Source organism: Vicugna pacos, chromosome 11, assembly GCF_048564905.1.
Source record: "Vicugna pacos chromosome 11, VicPac4, whole genome shotgun sequence".
NCBI classification, from domain to species: Eukaryota; Metazoa; Chordata; class Mammalia; order Artiodactyla; family Camelidae; genus Vicugna; species Vicugna pacos.
In genome coordinates this window covers 72,358,239-72,376,588 of record NC_132997.1, presented here as the reverse complement: position 1 = coordinate 72,376,588, position 18,350 = coordinate 72,358,239, and the positions used below count along the sequence as shown (strand labels likewise).

Below are 18,350 nucleotides of genomic sequence, written 5' to 3'. Positions count from 1 at the left end.
AATTTCGTACAAGAGTTAGGACTTCAAGTCCACTATTTTTTTGCAAAAGGACAAAATTAGAAAAAGATTTTTCTTTTAAAAATAGTGGGGCCTAAGGTAATAATTAATCAAACTTGTTTCTCCTCTTATTTCTAAGTAAATGGGAAACAATACACTAGGAATCAGAATGGGATTGCTCATCTCTCACATCCACTGTATCAGGAATATTGATCATTATATTGTCATATATACATTCTCAAATATACATGTTTTAAAAAGTCTTTTTCTTATTGAGTCATTTGGCAAAAAAATAGTGGACTTGAAGTCTGAACCTCCATACGAAATCAGTAATCATTGAGACAGGACCCATAACCTCTGAGTTATGATCATCAATTCTGTCTTCTCCAAAGATTCGCATCAGTATTTGAAACTACCAATATCATTAGTTACTTTCCTCAACAAAAACAAATTTTGATTATATTATTTTCTAATTTTAATAGTAATATGTCTTAGCTTCAAGTGGATGACAGTAGCTTGCAGCACACCAACTAGAGAGTCAGGCTGAATCTATACAGATATTGTGTGTTAGAAAGCATTAGAAATCTGCTAAAACAAAAATTTTTCTCAAAGTGCATAGCTGGGAGAGACTCAGAGAGGTAAGCTAACAACTAACGTTAATTTTAGTCTGTGTCAATGTCCAAATTTTATTCAAAACAGGAGGTATTACATCATTCTGACTGCTTAGTAGGAGATGGATGAACTCTTTCTGGAAGAAGAAAAACATCACCTGAAACTCATCATTTTTTCATTTATAATAATTGATATTTAATCAAAAGTAATTAGTCATTTCAAAGACACAATTAAGGGGCCACAAGTAAGAGAGAGGAAGACAATAAAAATACACCCACATGATGGAACATTTCTCCCTAATTTTATGATGCTAGCATTACCTTGATAACAGAAGTATGACAAGGAAATTCTGAGGAAGAAAAATTACAAACCAAAAATCTACAATGATATAAACAGAGAAGTCCTGAACAAATGTAGCAAATAAAATCCAGCTGTGTGCATAGACTTATAATATGTATTTTAGTGAGAAAAGTGAGGCCAATATATATAACCATAACAGAAGATGCAGACATGGATATGAAAAACCTATACATGTTTATGACCAAAAAAAATCATCAAAAATGAGTGGGTAAACTTCCCTAATCTGATTTTTAAAAGTATCTTTAAAAAAGTACATACAACATTATTCTCAATAGCGAGATGTTAATCTCCACTCTCCTGCAGATCAGAAATGAAACAAGGATGAAATAAAGATATTAACATAGATAGCAGGACAATGTATATAGAAATTGCAATTAACATAAAGACAAAATTTTGGCAATTATTTTAAATTTGGCCAAGTTGCTACGTATAAAGTCATCAAATCATAAAAATTATATTTCCATACTCTAGATAAAAGAATGGAAAAGGCATTTAAAAATACGTATAACAACAAGCACCTATGTAAAACTAAATGAAAGATTTTCAAACCAAATCACCAAAAAAATAGAACATGACTTAGAAAAATAAAAGTCCTTCAAAATGTGGGCTTTATCACATTCACTAATTGAAAGAGTCAACGTGCCATTTAGTTAAGTCTTTTCTAACAGATCTAATGTCACTCTGATAAAAATCCCAGTAGAGTGTTTTGGAAAAATGGCAAATTGATATTAACATTTGTTTGGAAACATAAATAGCTATTAGCCAAACAATATTAAAGAAGCAGAAGAAATCTGAAGGACTTACACTGCCAGTTCTCAAACCTGCTATAAAGCTTTATAGACCAAACTGGAAACAATGTACAGCTCATCTAGGCACCACATCCATGACTTTTTTTTTTTTCATTTCTCCATCTCATGTTCCCAGAGGACTGCACCCATACTGTGAAAAGGGGAACTTCAAGTCCACTGAGGTCAGTATAAGAGAAACTAATCTTACCTTGGGGATGAGGTAGTTTTTTTTTTGTTGTTGTTGTTGTTGTTTGAAATTAACATCTCAGGTCACCACATGGGGCAGGTTGGTGGGGACGAGGTCAGTGTATCTCTGGATCTCGTGCACAGCAGTATCCGTGTAGGGCATGTGGCTCCTGTTCTGCATGCAGGGGCTCCGGTGTCTGCTAATCACATGGTCAATCTCTTCCTGGACCTTAGCAGACAAGCAGTAAGTCAGACTGATTTTGTATCTCTATTTATGACAATGTCAGAGCTAAAAAGCATGAAAAATATCAAAATTTACAGATGTAATCTGACCTATTTTAACCATGCCCACAGCAATATACATTATTTTTTAAACTGGACTTAATTTACTTACCCGGTGCAAGACACCAGAGGATCATAAAACCTACTTATGTTGCTTAAGGATTTGCTGTGTTCTTAACATCTAACTGTAGGATATTTCCAAGAATTGGGAGAGAATTGAGGCCAGATGGGCGCTTCCCTTTCTGAGATCTCTGTTTCCAGAGTGAAAGGAGAAGCAAACAGGAGAAAAAAAAGCACCAGGACCACAACTGAATCCATGAATGCTTTATCTTCTTACTATGACCCGTGAGCCTGAAATCTAAAGCTGTTATTACAGTCCCTGCTAATTCAACTTGTGCCTCTCTGAGGTACAAAGAGACCAATCAGTTACATCACTTTGTATACTATTCTGTGTGGACTTTGCCCCAGTGATAAAAATAAACTCTTTTAGTCTTGTTTTCTCTGTGTCCAATGACAAATCTGGAGGTTCTGGTTTAATTATAACAGGTTGGGGTCCAGGTATTGATAATTTTTCTGAAAAGTTGTTCCACTGTACAGCCAAGATTGAGAATCACTGAAATAAATAATTTGATGACAAAAAAGGCTCATAACTCTATATTCAAATCAGTGACCAGTTGGGAATGAATCACTTTGAGGACAATCATTATATTCTATACTTTTTTTATTTAAAAAAAAGTTTCTTTCAGTGCTATATCTAATACTAGAATGCTTTGACCTTGAAAAAAGAGGAATTTTAAAGTATTTTAATGTACTGTACTAATATTATAATTACCTATACATAAAATAGTTAATGATAACATGTTTAAGATGGGTTAAAAATCAAAATGGAGTAACTACGGTTCAGGGATCCAAATGAAGCCAGGTGGTCATTGTGAATGTAGTTTCAGAAATGTTCCCACATCACTGAGTAGTTGGATTCTGAACAGTGTACAACTCAAGGATTCCACCTGCTGTTCTGAAAACAACATATGCTATTAGCTGCTAGTTGTGATCTTGTACTTTCAAGGTTCCCCCTACCCTTACCAACTATGCAATCATTTTGAACACCAATCAATATTACTGAATAAGAACCTTAGGTCTTGCCATCTGTAATCCTTTTTTTTTTTTTTTGCTTAAAACAACACTAATTTATTATCTTACAGTTCTGGAGGTCAGAAATCTTAAGGGGTCAACAGGGCTGTGTTTCTCCTGGAGGCACCAGGGGATAATCCATTTCCTTGTCATGTCCAATTTCTAGAGGCCATCTGCATTCCTTAGCTCATGACCACTTCCTCCATCTTCAAGGACAGGAGAAGAGCATCTTCAAATATCTATGATCCACTTGACTTCCTCTTATAAGGACTCTTGTGATCACACTGGGCCTACCAGATAATCCAGGAATGATTTATTACTGTCAAGATCCTTAATTTTTAATTTTTTTTTATTTTTATACAATTTTAAAGGTTATTTTCCATCTACAGTTATTAAAAAATATCCACCCCTAATTCCTGACAAAAATTTATGTACCTTTGTGAGTTCTGCCTTTATAAACCTCCTCATTTTTTTTAGTCTGGAAGAACACAAACATTGCTTCTTGCATATGTGTCTCCTTGAGCTGCAGCCCTAACTCCAAATAATTACCTCTTTGATTTCAACCAAGTCTCCATTCTTGGAATTCTTGGTTAACACTAACATAATTCAAACATCTTGAATAACTGAAGACATATAAAGTGGTTATCTAAATACATTTACATGGCTTTTACCTTGAAATCTCTTCTCTCCTCTCACCAATACAAACATTGGGAAGTAGAGATTGTAATTTTGTATTTTTCAAATGGGTGAAAGGGAGATTCTAGGTGAACAGGAGAACATGGCTCATAAACAAAAACACTAGGATTTAAACTGAGATCTTCTGATGCCCAATGTGATGCACTCACTTATACCACAGCTGCCTCAAGAACAATTTTAGCAAAACAAAACCAACCCTCTGAAAATGTTACTCTGGATATACACCTGACTGTTCACAAAATAACAGGCTTCATATTAAATGGATGTCCCTGGACACCAAGGGAAAAAGGGTTATAGATTCTTAAGAGAAGAAATGAAAAATGGGGATTCTCCCCTCTTCAACACCAAAAGAGTAAAACTTGTTCAGGTAACTAAGGGAAGAGCAGATCTCAAGAATTTAGTGGGGAAGGCTTGAGTAACTATGGCTCAAGCCTCCTGTTTGCCTCCAGACACAACTGCTTCTGTTGCCTTTTGGAGTTTGTCAGAAATAATCGAATGAAACATGCACAGTGTTAACCAAAATTTTAGTAAATGCAGACCTGATTGATTTAAAAGGTATTCATTCAGAGTTTGTTAGGACAGAAGCCCAAGAGACACACATTCAAGCACCTGAATCATGTTCCTCTGGACTACAAAATGTTGAAGACTTATAAAAGCAAAATCTGCAAAATCACATAAACTGTCAAGAATTATAACTGGATCAGGCAAGTGTTTCTGTTATGTAAGAATTGGCTGGGGTCCAAAACGGTTGCTTAAGCTCACCTGGCAGGTGTTCTGAATATGGCTGGTGGTGTCCTTGGGTCTGGTACAGATCAAAGAGAGTCCAAGTTCTTAGTGGTACAGAGATGAGCCTAAGACTAGATCCTCAATGACTGCCCAACTCCATTTCTGTAAGCCTGAACTGTCATTGGCCCATGCTAATTTCAATGTGTTATCAACAGCAAAGAAGGGAGATTGTTACACAGAACAATAGGTATGGATTCAGTGGAGCATGGGAGTCAGAGACATCATTAAACAAACACAGAGAACAGAACTACCACAACAAGCAGGCCTGAACAGGAGATAATATTTAGTGGTCATGAGGATCTAAATTATCACTGAAATGATATACATCACAAAGACAGTGCTTTACAAAGCATGATTTGTTCCACAAAGATATCATCCCATTTGTTCTAAATTGATTAGTGAAGCTATTTCTAAGCTCTTTATATGGAAAACACAAGTTATTGTCAAAATCTAACTACAAAATGTTTTATTTCTCATGCAACAGAGAATTTTCACACCTATGGTATCTTTTTTTTTTTGATTCTCTCAATTACCTTTGCATAAAGTAAAATTATTACCATTTTAAATTTGAGAAAACTGGGCCTTGGAGATTCAGTACTTGTACCAAGAACACAGTATCCGCAGGTGGTTGAGATAAAGTGGGACTCATGTCTCCTGAACCATGGTTGCTTCCTTCCAAGCAAAATTCAGTTCACCAGGGTCACCACATTTTACTGAATGTATACTGCCTTAATATTTTTGATATTCATTGTTATCAATGACTTTCCAAATATATCGATTTAGTTAACAATTACTGCACCAGTTAATTAAAATCGGGGCCATAAAATTTTAGTTTTGTAACCTACAAACTTGAATTAGTCCAAGACTAAATTTGAGTTAGTGGAACCTTTACTTAGGGCAAAGAGAAGCAATAATTTGCTATCTAACATAGCTCTAAACTCTAAAAGAAGCGACCAACTTATTTTAGATGAAATAAATGCCATCACTTTCCTTAGAACAACCCTTTTATTCCTTGAGAAATGAGTGTCCTTACTCTGCTCCATGTTCCTCCTGTTGAAGATTATTTCTTTTTATAGATGAAAGAGTCAAAGACAATTAAAAATTTTGGAGGAATCCCTGAGATCAGTTAGTCCAATCTATCCTTTTCTAATTAGTAATGAGTGACAGTTAAAATTTCCCCATTGCATTAGCACAAGGCCTTCAGTTAGAATCCCACTTTTCCAACTCCCAGTTCAGTGACATCTCACATCAACAGCATTCATATTACTGTCCAAATGAGCAAGAGGTCATCAACATTAAGCTCACATTGTCATAGAGTAATGCAAACTTCAGTTTGGCTAGAGTTGTGAATTAACATTTTTCTTTTTAATTAACTTTTATTTTATTGATGTATAGCTGATTGCCAACATTATATTGGTTTCAATATAATTGGTATACAACCTAGTGATTCAGTACTTTTACAAATTATACTCCATTAAATGTTATTAAAAGATAATGGCTAGCCATCATTCAAAAGTCCATGAATGATAAATGCTGGAGAGGATGTAGAGCAAAGGGAACCCTCCTACACTGCTGGTGGGAATGTAGTTTGGTGCAGCCAGTATGGAAAACAATATGGAGATTCCTCAAAAAACTAAAAATAGGCTTAACATATGATCCAGCAATCCCACTTCTGGGTATATTATCTGGAGGGAATTTGAATTCAAAAATATACATACACCCCAATGTTCATAGCAGCACTATATACAATAGCTAAGACATGGAAGCAACATAAATGTCCCTCGACAGATGAATGGATAAAGAAGTTGTGGTTTATTTTATACAATGGAATACTACTCAGCCATTAAAAAGAATAAAATACTGCCACTTGCAGCAACATGGATGGACCTAGAGATTGTCATTCTAAATGAAGTAAGCCAGAAAGAGAAAGAAAAATACCATATGATATCACTCATATGTGGAATCTAAAAAAAAAAAAAAGAAAGGAAAAAAAGGACACTGTGAACTTACCTAAAAAACAGAAACAGACTCACAAAGTAAATAATCTTATGGTTACCGGGGGAAGCGAGTGGGAAGGGATAACTTTGGGAGTTTGAGATTTACAAATGTTAGCCACTATATATAAAAATAGATTTTTTTTACTATATATAGAAAACCCTAAAAGGTCCACACAAAAGCTACTAGAGCTGATCGAAGAATTCAGCAAGGTAGCAGGTTACAAAATTAATGTTCAAAAATCAGTTGCCTTTCTTTACACTAACGATAAATCAACAGAAAAAGAAAGTAAAGAAACAATCCCCTTTAAAATAGCACCCAAAGTAATAAAATATCTGGGAATAAATCTAACCAAGGAGGCGAAAGAATTATACACAGAAAACTATAAACCATTGATGAAGGAAATTAAAGAAGACTTTAAAAAATGGAAAGATATTCCATGCTCTTGGATTGGAAGAATCAATATTGTTAAAATGGTCACACTGCCCAAGGTAATCTACAGATTTAATGCAATCCCTATCCAATTACCCAGGACATATTTCACAGAACTAGAACAAATCATAATAAAATTTATATGGAACCATCAAAGACCTAGAATTGCTAAAGCATTACTGAAGAGAAAGAATGAGGCTGGAGGAATAACTCTCCCAGACTTCAGACAATACTATGGAGCTACAGTCATCAAGACAGCATGGTATTGGTACCAAAACAGACATATAGACCAATGGAACAGAATAGAGAGCCCAGAAATGAACCCACAAACTTTTGGTCAACTCATCTTTGACAAAGGAGGCAAGAATATACAATGGAATAAAGACAGTCTCTTCAGTAAATGGTGTTGGGAAAACTGGACAGCAGCATGTAAAACAATGAAGCTAGAACACACCCTTACACCATATACAAAAATCAACTCAAAATGGATTAAAGACTTAAACATAAGACAAGATACAATAAACCTCCTAGAGGAAAACATAGGCAAAACATTATCTGACATACATTTCAAAAATTTTCTCCTAGAAGAAATAAAAGCAAGAATAAACAAATGGGACCTAATGAAACTTACAAGCTTCTGCAGAGCAAAGGAAACCAGAGATAAAACAAGAAGAAAACCTACGGAATGGGAGAAAATTTTTGCAAGTGAAACCGACAAAGACTTGATCTCCAAAATATATAAGCAGCTCATATGACTCAATAAGAAAAAAATAAACAACCCAATCCAAAAATGGGCAGAAGACCTAAACAAGCAATTCGCCAAGGAAGACATACAAATGATCAAAAAACACATGAAAAAATGTTCAATATCACTAATTATCAGAGAAATGCAAATCAAAACTACAATGAGGTATCACCTCACATCAGTCAGAATGGCCGTCATTCAAAAATCCACAAATGACAAATGCTGGAGAGGCTGTGGAGAAAGGGGAACCCTCCTACACTGCTGGTGGGAATGCAGTTTGGTGCAGCCACTATGGAAAACAGTGTGGAGATTCCTCAAAAGACTAGGAATAGACTTACCATATGACCCAGGAATCCCACTCCTGAGCTTGTACCCAGAAGGAAATCTACTTCAGGACGACACCTGCACCCCAATGTTCATAGCAGCACTATTTACAATAGCCAAAACATGGAAACAACCTAAATGTCCATCAACAGGTGACTGGATAAAGAAGAAGTGGTATATTTATACAATGGAATACTACTCAGCCATAAAAACCGACAACATAATGCCATTTGCAGCAACATGGATGCTCCTGGAGAATGTCATTCTAAGTGAAGTAAGCCAGAAAGAGAAAGAAAAATACCATATGAGATCGCTCATATGTGGAATCTAAAAAACAAAAACAAACAAACAAACAAACAAAAACAAAGCATAAATACAGGACAGAAATGGACTCATGGACAGAGAATACAGACTTGTGGTTACCGGGGGGGGGGGGCGGGGTAGAGGGTGGGAAGGGATAGACTGGGATTTCAAAATTGTAGAACAGATAAACAAGATTACACTGTATAGCACAGGGAAATATACACAAAATGTTATGATAAATCACAGAGAAAAAAATGTGACAATGAGTGTGTATATGTCCATGTATGACTGAAAAATTGTACTGAACACTGGAATTTGACACAACACTGTAAAATGATTATGAATCAATAAAAATGTAAAAAAAAAAAAGTTAAAACCCTAAACAAAAAAAAAATAGATTTTTAAAAAGTTTCTGCTATATAGCACAGGGAACTATGTCCCATATCTTGTAATAACCTTTAATGAAAAAAAAATGAAAACAAATATATGCTTGTATATGCATGACTGCTATACACCAGAAATTGACACACTGTAACTGAGGTACTTTAATTAAAAAACTGCAAGTATGCACAACCACTCAAAACCTATGGGACACAGCAAAGGCAGTGTTAAGGAAGTTTATAGCGATACAGGCCTTCCTCAAAAAAGAAGAACAATCTCAAATAAACAAGTTAACCCACCACCTGAATCAATTAGAAAAAGAAGAACAAAAAGCCCCAAAAAGCAGCAGAAGGAAGGAAACAATAAAGATCAGACAGGAATTAAATACAATAGAGATTAACAAGACCATAGGAAAAAATCAACCAAACCAAAAGCTGGTTTTTTGAAAAAGTAAATAAAATCGAAAAACCTCTGGCCAAACTCACAAAGAAGAAAAAAGAGAGAGCACAAATTAGCAAAATAAGAAAGGAAAATGGAGAAATTACAACAAACAAAATAGAAATACAGAATATCATACGAGAATATTATGAAAAACTCTATGGAACGAAACTGGATAACCTAGAGGAGATGGACAAGTTTCTGGAAACATACTGTCCACCAAAACTGAATCAAGAAGAAACTGAACACTTGAACAATCCGATCACTAGAAAGGAAATAGAAATAGCAATTAAAAACCTCCCTACAAATAAAAGTTCAGGACCGGACGGCTTCACTGAGGAATTCTACCAAACATACAAAGAAGAACTCATACCAGTCCTTCTCAAACTCTTCCAGACAATTGAAAAGGAGGGAATACTCCCAAACTCATTCTATGAAGCCACCATCACCCTGATACCAAAACCAGGCAAAGACAATACAAAAAAAGAGAATTATAGGCCAATATCACTGATGAACATAGACGCCAAAATCCTCACCAAAATTTTAGCAAATAGAATCCAACAACACATAAAAAAGATTATACATCATGACCAAGTGGGGTTCATCCCAGGGACACAAGGCTGGTTCAACATATGCAAATCAATCAGTGTAATACATCACATCAACAAGAGAAAGGACAAAAACCACATGATCATCTCAATCGATGCAGAAAAAGCATTTGATAAAATTCAACACCCATTTATGATAAAAACTCTCGCCAAAGTGGGTATAGAGGGAACATATCTCAACATAATAAAAGCTATATATGACAAACCTACAGCCAGCATAGTACTCAACGGTGAAAAACTCAAAAGCTTCCCACTAAAATCTGGGACAAGACAAGGATGCCCACTATCACCACTCCTATTCAACATAGTCCTGGAAGTCCTAGCCACAGCACTCAGGCAAGAGAAAGAAATAAAAGGGATCCAAATTGGAAAAGAAGAGGTAAAAGTGTCATTATATGCTGACGACATGTTACTATATATAGAAAACCCTAAAAGGTCCACACAAAAGCTACTAGAGCTGATCGAAGAATTCAGCAAGGTAGCAGGTTACAAAATTAATGTTCAAAAATCAGTTGCCTTTCTTTACACTAACGATAAATCAACAGAAAAAGAAAGTAAAGAAACAATCCCCTTTAAAATAGCACCCAAAGTAATAAAATATCTGGGAATAAATCTAACCAAGGAGGCGAAAGAATTATACACAGAAAACTATAAACCATTGATGAAGGAAATTAAAGAAGACTTTAAAAAATGGAAAGATATTCCATGCTCTTGGATTGGAAGAATCAATATTGTTAAAATGGTCACACTGCCCAAGGCAATCTACAGATTTAATGCAATCCCTATCCAATTACCCAGGACATATTTCACAGAACTAGAACAAATCATAATAAAATTTATATGGAACCATCAAAGACCTAGAATTGCCAAAGCATTACTGAAGAGAAAGAAAGAGACTGGAGGAATAACTCTCCCAGACTTCAGACAATACTACAGAGCTACAGTCATCAAGACAGCATGGTATTGGTACCAAAACAGACACATGGACCAATGGAACACAACAGAGAGCCCAGAAATGAACCCACAAACTTTTGGTCAACTAATCTTCAACAAAGGAGGCAAGAATATACAATGGAATAAAGACAGTCTCTTCAGCAAATGGTGTTGGGAAAACTGGACAGCAGCATGTAAAGCAATGAAGCTAGAACACTCCTTTAAACCATATACAAAAATCAACTCAAAATGGATTAAAGACTTAAACATAAGACAAGATACAATAAACCTCCTAGAGGAAAACATAGGCAAAACATTATCTGACATACATTTCAAAAATTTTCTCCTAGAAGAAATAAAAGCAAGAATAAACAAATGGGACCTAATGAAACTTACAAGCTTCTGCAGAGCAAAGGAAACCAGAGATAAAACAAGAAGAAAACCTACGGAATGGGAGAAAATTTTTGCAAGTGAAACCGACAAAGACTTGATCTCCAAAATATATAAGCAGCTCATATGACTCAATAAGAAAAAAATAAACAACCCAATCCAAAAATGGGCAGAAGACCTAAACAAGCAATTCGCCAAGGAAGACATACAAATGATCAAAAAACACATGAAAAAATGTTCAATATCACTAATTATCAGAGAAATGCAAATCAAAACTACAATGAGGTATCACCTCACATCAGTCAGAATGGCCGTCATTCAAAAATCCACAAATGACAAATGCTGGAGAGGCTGTGGAGAAAGGGGAACCCTCCTACACTGCTGGTGGGAATGCAGTTTGGTGCAGCCACTATGGAAAACAGTGTGGAGATTCCTCAAAAGACTAGGAATAGACTTACCATATGACCCAGGAATCCCACTCCGGAGCTTGTATCCAGAAGGAAATCTACTTCAGGATGACACCTGCACCCCAATGTTCATAGCAGCACTATTTACAATAGCCAAAACATGGAAACAGCCTAAATGTCCATCAACAGGTGACTGGATAAAGAAGAAGTGGTATATTTATACAATGGAATACTACTCAGCCATAAAAATCGACAACATAATGCCATTTGCAGCAACATGGATGCTCCTGGAGAATGTCATTCTAAGTGAAGTAAGCCAGAAAGAGAAAGAAAAATACCATATGAGATCGCTCATATGTGGAATCTAAAAAACAAAAACAAACAAACAAACAAAAACAAAGCATAAATACAGGACAGAAATAGACTCACAGACAGAGAATACAGACTTGTGGTTACCAGGGGGGTGGAGGGTGGGAAGGGATAGACTGGGATTTCAAAATTGTAGAACAGATAAACAAGATTACACTGTATAGCACAGGGAAATATACACAAGATGTTATGATAACTCACAGAGAAAAAAATGTGACAATGAGTGTGTATATGTCCATGAATGACTGAAAAATTGTGCTGAACACTGGAATTTGACACAACATTGTAAAATGATTATAAATCAATAAAAAATGTTAAAAAAAACTGCAAGTATGAATAAAATTATTAAGATTAAAAAATAATTTTAAAAAAGCTATGTTTATACTATACTGTAACTTATTAAGTATAGAATAGCATTATATCTAATGAAACTACATACCTTAATTAAAAAATACTCCATTGCTAAAAAAAATTTTTTTTAAAACAATAATGGCTATAATTATCTGAGCTATACAATATATCCCTATTGCTTATCTATTTTATACATAGCAATTTGTATCTCTTAATATCATACCCCTAACTTGCTCCTACCCCTTCCTACTCTCCTTCTGTAATCACTAGTTTGTTTTCTGTATCTGTCAGTTTCTGTTTTGCATATATACTCAATTGTATTATCTTTTTAGATTCCACATATAAGTGATACCATTCTTTGTCTGATTTCAGTAAGCATAGTATCTAGGAACACCTACCTTGCTGCAATTAACAGAATTCATTCTTTTTTATGCCTGAGTAATACTCCATTGTATATACACATACCCTATCTTCTTTACCTATTTGTCTGTTGATGGACTCTTGGGTTGCTTCCATATCTTGGCTATTTGTAAATAGTGATGTTATGAACAACGGGGTGCATGTATCTCTTCGAATTAGTGTTTTCTCTTTCTTTGGATATTTATATATACCTAGCCGTGGAAATGCTGGACCATATGATAGATCTATTTTTAGCTTTTTGAGAAACCTCCATATTGTTTTTGATAGTGCCTGTACCAACTTACATTCCCACCAACAGTGTACAAGGGTTCCATTATCTCCACACCCTCTCCAACATTTGTTATTTTGTCCTTTTTTTTGATTATAGCCATTCTGAGAGGTGTGAGGTGGTACCTCATTGGGGTTTTGATTTGCATTTCTCTGATGATTACCACTGTTGAGCATCTCTTCATGTGCCTGGTAGTCATTAGTAGTAGTAAAAAAAAATCTATTCAGATCTGCCATTTTTAAATAAGGTTGCTTGTTTGGTACTAAGTTGTATAAATAGTTTAAATATTTTGGAATATTAACCCCTTATCAGTCATATCATTTACAAATATTTTCTCTCATTCTGAAGGTTGTCTTTTCATTCTGTCAATGGTTTCCTTTGCTCTGCAAAAGCATTTAAGTTTAATTAGGACTCAAATGTTTACTTTTGCTTTTATTTCTTTTGCCTTAAGAGAGAGATACCAAAAAAGTATTGCTCCAATTTAGGTCAAAAAGTGTTCTGTTTTATTCCAGGACTTTTATGGTTTCTGGTCTTACATTTAGGTCTGTAATCCATTTTGAGTTTTTTTTTTTAATGTGGTGTGAGGAAGTGTTCTAATTTCAGTGTTTTACATGTAGCTGCCCAGTTTTCCCAGTACCACTTATTGAAGCAACTGTCTTTTCACCATTGTATATTCCTGCCTCTGTGTCATAGATTAACTGACCATATATACATGGGTTTATTTCTGAGCTATTTTGTTCTTTACTCTGTTTTTATGCCAGTACCATGCTGTATTATTGATTACTGTAGCTTTTGTAGTATGGTTTGAAGTTTGAGAAAGTGATATCTCCAGCTTTATTCTTTTTTCTGAATATTGCTTTCCCAATTTGTGGTCTTCTGTAGTTGCATATGAATTTCAGGATTGTTTGTTCTAGTTCTGTGGAAGATCTGAAGGGTATTTTGATAGGAATTGCTTTAAATCTATAGATTGCTTTGGGCAGTATACACATTTTAACAATATTTTATGCCAGTCCAATACTGTTTTAATTACTATAGATCTATAGTATAGTTCAAGATCAGAAAGTGTAATATCTCTGGCTTTGCTCTTCTTTCTCAAGGTTTTGGCTATTCAGGTTCGTCTGGTTGCATACAATTTTGGCAGGGCTTTTCTATTTCTGTGGAAAATGTCATTGGAATTTTCACAGGGATTGTATTCAGTCTACAGACAAGTTTGGATATTTTGGACATTTTAACAATGTTAGTGTTTCCAATCTATGAACACAGGACGTCTTTTGATTTTTTGTCTTATTCACTTTCTTTCAACCAAGTTTTATACTTGTCATCATACAGATCTTTCACTTTCTTGGTTAAATTTATTCTTAGGTATTTTATTATATTTGATACTATTGCTACATTTTCCTTATTTCTTTTTCAGATGTTTCATTGTTAGTGTAAAGAAATGCAACTGATATCTGTATGTTAATTTTATATCCTGCAACTTTACTGAATTTGTTGATTAGCTCCAAGAGTTTTTTGTTGAGTCTGGAATTTTCTATATATAAAATCGTGTCACCTGCAAGTAACAATTTTATGCCTTCCTCTTCAATTTTGATGCCTTTTGTTTCATTTTCTTGCCTAATTGCTCTGGCTAGGAGTTTTATTACTCTGTTGAATAGGAGTGGTGAGAGTAGACGTACTTGCCTTGTTCCTGATATTAAAGTTTTCAACCTTTTCCTCTTAATTATAATGTTGACTGTACATGTTGTATATGGCCTTTATTATGTTGAGTCTGTTCCTACTATACCCAATCTTTTGAAGATTTTTATCATGAAAAACAACTTTCACTTTGTCAAGTGCCTTTTCATGTAAACAGATTTCTGCTCTAATCTTCACTATTTCCTCACTTCTGCTTCCATGGGGCTTAATTTGTTCTTTTTTAGCTCCTTGATGTGTAATTTAGGTTGTTTATCTGATATCTTTCTAATTTCTTACTATGAGCATTTACTGCTTAAACTTCCCTCTCAGAACTGCTTCTGGAACACCCCATAGTTTTGGTGTTATGTTTCCATTTTCATTTATATAGAGATGGTTTTGATTTCCTTTTTGATTTTTTCTTTCACCTGTTTGTTGTTCAGAAGATTGTCGTTTGGTTTCCACGTGTTTATAAATTTTCTAGTTTTCCTCTCTTTGTTGATATCTATTTTCATACCACTGCAGGTAAAAGATACCTGCTATAAATTCAATCTTTTAAAATTTGCTATGACTTGTATTGTGTCTTATCATATGATATATCCTGGAGGATGTTCCTTTTGCACTTGAAAAGAACGTGTATTCTGCTGCTGTTGGTTGGAAAATTTACCCGGGTATGTCAGGTCCATTTGGTAAGTATGGCTTAAGTCCTCCACTTATTTTCTGTCTGTATGATACATACATTGCTGAAAGTGGGGTACTGAATTCTCCTACTATTATTGTACTGCTGCCTATTTCTCCCTTCAGATCTGTTAGTATTTGCTTAATATATTTAGGTGCTCGAATACTGGGTGATTATATATTAACAATTCTTATACCTTCTTAGTGAGTTGAGCCCTTTATCATTACATAATGAACTTGTCTCTTGTTACATTATTGGCTTAAAATCTGCTTTGTCTTATACAAGTATAGCTACTCTCAGTTTTTTTTTAATTTCCTCTGCATAGAACATCTTTTTCCATCCTTTTACTTTTGAGCATATGTGTTCCTTAAAGTTTAAAGTTCCTTAAATCATAGGCAGTACACAGTTGGGTCTTGTCTTTTTTAATTCATCCAGCCACTCTGTGCCCTTTGATGATTTTAGTCTACTTACATTTAGATTATTATTGATATATAAGGACTTACTAACTCTATCTCAGTAACTGCTCTGGTTATTTAGTGTTTCTATTTTTCTTTTTCACTTTGTTTCTGCCTATTTTGTAAATTGGTGATTTTCTTTGGTGGTATGCACTATTTCTCCTTTAGTATTTTTTGTGAATATACTCCAGATTTTTACATTGTGGCTATCTGGAGGCTTAAATAAAGTGTCCCATAGATAAAACATTTTGTCCACTTTATGCTGATCACAAGCTATTGTAAATTGCCTATGAAAATACAAACCTTTAACCCCCTTTTATATTTTTGATGTCACAATTTACTTTAAACTGTATATTCCTTAACAAAATACCCAGATTTCACACATTTGTATTTGTATACTTATATTACATACTTCATATATAATACTCTATTATATAACTGTCATGTTTTATATGTAAATATGTTTATATTATATACTCTTTTTCTACAACCTTTATTCTATAGTTGAGTGTTTAACACACCATCCTATTATATAATTAGAGTTTTCTAAATATGACTTTTCATTTCAGCTTGAAGATCTCTTTTCAGCATTTCTGACCAGGCAAGTCTAGTGATGATGAACTCCCTCATCTTCTGTTCATCTCAGAAAGTCTTTATTTTTCCTTTATATCTAAAGGATAACTTTCCTATATAGAGTATTCCTGGCTGGAATTTTTATCTTTCAACAATTGGAATATGTCAGCCCACTCTTTTCTTGGCTTGTAAGATTTATGCTGAGAAACCTAATGATAGCATAATGGGGGTTCCTTTGCAGGTTACACACTTTCATTCCCTGGATGACTTTAGGATTCTTTTTTTTTTTTTTTAGTTTCAATACAATGTGCCTTAAAGAAAGTCTTTTGGTATTGAGATAATAGAATAATATTAGCCTCATAAACTTGGATGCAGAAGGCTTTCCACAAGTTAGGAAATTTTCAAGGCATTTTTCTTTAAATAAACTTTCTACCCCTTCTTCCTATCTTCTCCATTTGGCGCCCTTATTATTCTGATTTTATTCTTTTGATGGAATCCAGCTGACCACACAAAATTTCTTTGCTCTTTTTTATTCCATTTTCTTTGTTCTCTTCTGTGTTATTTCAAAATTCCTACCTTCTAACTCACCTATTCTATCTTCCATTTGCTCTACTCTATTACTTATGCTCTCTATTGCATTCTTCAACTCATCCACTGAATTCTTCAGCTCCAGAATTGTTTTGTTTTTCTTTTTAAGATTTTCATCTCTTTGATAAAGAGCTCATTTGGGGTTTTTTTGTATCATTGAACTGTCATAATTTATGAGTTTTCTTGTAGACAGTGAATTTTTTCCAAAACAGCTATTTTGAATTCTTTGTTGGCTAGATCACAATATTCCATAGATTTGAACTCACGTGTTAAAGAATTAATGATAGCTTTTGGCAGTGACCTATTTTATTGATTTTTCATGTTCTTTATAGTTTTGCTTTGCTGCTTTCACGTATGAAATAGCAGAAACTTCCTTAAATCTTAACTGGTTGTCTTCAGATGGTTGTATTGCTCCTTGGTGTTGCTATATCTGGGGTTTCCTAGGTTTTGAATGGAGAAAACATACACTCTTTTTTGCTCCCTCGTGCAGTAGAATTCTTAATCTTCTGTATTTTCTCCTCTTAAAACTAACTAGATGGACTGCTGGAAACTTCTTTTTGGTTTTCCAGTTGATAGCACTGTAGCTCTAGTTTATAGTTTCCTTCTTGCCAAAAACCCTGGTCTGTTTTTCTGAGACCACTGTAATTTCTGGATTTGCTCTCACCACCAATATCAGGAGCAGACTCCAGTTGCAAAGGAGGAGGACATGTGGGTTTAGCACTCCAGGAATTGGTAATGCCTGCAGAACCTGTGGGGAGATCCTCAGGTGGGTTACTCCTCAAGGTTTCTATGCAGACTTCTTTCTGAAGTCTTGAAGTAGTCAGCAGGGACCGTGTCCCTTTAATGCCCTTTGAAATTATACTTCTTTTCCTTTCTCTTCCCAGCCCCCAGTCATGGAAGTCCTGCCTTAGTACTCTGGGTGCTAAGCTTCTCCAGATGCAATCCACACAATGAGGGTAGCCAGGCACACACTTACTGATTTCTAATTTCTCTGCAGGAGAAGCTGCCAACTGGTAGAATCTCCTCTCCAAACAGACTAGATTTGACAAATTCTCCCTCACCCAGAGGTATCTGCTCAGGTCAACATTCTCCTGACTTCAGCCAGAAGGGGATGGGGCAGGTTCACTAACTACCTTAAATCTTCAGCCTTTATTGAGGTCTGTCTGTCTATTTCCAGATACA

General features: G+C 34.8%; 1 protein-coding gene across 3 annotated transcripts in view; it reads right to left on the bottom strand.

Annotated features, from left to right (window-relative positions):
* Positions 1-18,350, bottom strand: part of LOC140699372 (cytochrome P450 2C28-like) — a 72,531-nt gene that overhangs the window by 34,184 nt on the left and 19,997 nt on the right. For all 3 annotated transcript variants that reach the window (XM_072971669.1, XM_072971667.1, XM_072971668.1), the window contains exon 2: positions 1,966-2,172. The gene's annotated coding sequence lies outside the window, so the exon portion shown is untranslated. The remainder of the gene's footprint in view (positions 1-1,965; positions 2,173-18,350) is intronic.